The sequence below is a fragment of the Macrobrachium nipponense genome, chromosome 15, assembly GCF_015104395.2.
Source record: "Macrobrachium nipponense isolate FS-2020 chromosome 15, ASM1510439v2, whole genome shotgun sequence".
NCBI classification, from domain to species: Eukaryota; Metazoa; Arthropoda; class Malacostraca; order Decapoda; family Palaemonidae; genus Macrobrachium; species Macrobrachium nipponense.
The window spans coordinates 25,480,825-25,482,556 of record NC_087208.1 but is presented as its reverse complement, the minus strand read 5'-3'; positions in this window follow the sequence as shown (position 1 = coordinate 25,482,556).

The window sequence follows — 1,732 nt, the reverse complement described above, 5'->3', positions numbered from 1 at the left end:
TCAACGCTCATGCGCATGACGTCACCTGGAGACTTATAGACTTCAGCCAGGCGACACACAGGCGGGAAATATCCCGCATTTTTTCACACGTTTGTTTTCATTTGCGAGGACAGATTCATCATGGTAATATGTGCCATATATGGGTGCTCCAATTCTTATAAGACCAATATAACTGATGGAAGTGAAAAAATTAGATTTTACAGTTTCCCAAAAGACGCAGAACTATGTAAGAAGTGGGTGAATATATGCAAAAGAAGTGATGGTATCAATGCCAAAACTGCACGAATTTGTTCGTCACATTTCCAACCCAATGATTTTTTACCAGAAAACCTTCACGGCACGAATTGCTCAATTACTGCCCTAAGACTGCCGGAATCTAAAAGAAGATGCCATTCGACACAAAAATCCTTTATAGTAATGTTACTGTTGCATCAGGTAAGCCTATCACTAATATCTCGTCACTTTATTTTGGTTTACTAGGCATATGCATGTTTCACGTAGCATTTTGGGCAACTAAGCGACTGTATATGAATACGCTCACTTATGAAAATTAAGAGATATAGCAATTATATTTCTCATGCAAGTAAATAGCCTTTTTAGCCATGATCAGAATGTCTGAAGATCGGATGGAGAGAGAGACAGAGAGAGAATTTTGCAAGAATGTTTTCATGTGCTTAAAATACTATTTCTTGAGCTTTAAATTATATTTAAAAAAGGTTTGGTTGTTTCGAAATACGCCCTGATTTCATATGGATAAACTACGACAAAAATGTCTGGTTATAAGTGTAGATATATATAGAATATATATCTATATTATAATATATATATATATATATATAATATATATATATATATTTATATATATTATATAATAATATATACACAAGTTACTGAAGCATGTGTTTATTTTTTCACCAATTCGAAATGCCAGAGCGATGAATATATAATATATATATATAATATATATATATATATATATATATAGTATATATATATATATAAATGACTGGTAAAAGTGTTCTGTAACACAGAATTTCCATCTAATAAAATGGAGCCCATAAACACCAAAATGTAGAGAAAAGAAAAAGTACTATATTTCAGAGACTGCTGTCTCTCTCTTCAGGTATATACCTGAAAGAGAGCAGACAGTCTCTGAAATATAGTACTTTTTTCTCTACATTTTGGTGTTTTTTATGGGCTCCTTTATATTATATATATATATATATATATATATGATTATATATATATATATATATATATATATATAATATATATATATATATAATATATATAAACTTTTTGTTCATCACTCTGGCATTTCGATTTGGTGAAAATATAAACACATATGCTTCAGTAACTTGTATCCATATATATATATATATATCTATATATATTATGATATATATATATATATTATAATCATATATATATATATTATACATACAAAGTTACTGAAGCATATGCGTTTATATTTTTCACAAATCGAAATGCCAGAGCTGTGAAAAGTTTTATAATATATATATATTATATATATATTATAGTATATATATGTATAATATATATATATATCTATATATATATATATATATATATATATATACACACACAAAAGTTACTGAAGCATATGCGTTTATAGTTTCACCAAATCGAAATGCCAGAGTGATGAAAAGGGATTTGACTTGATGAACCTGTGCATGGAATATATGGTAAAGAAAAGCATGAGATGCTTTCT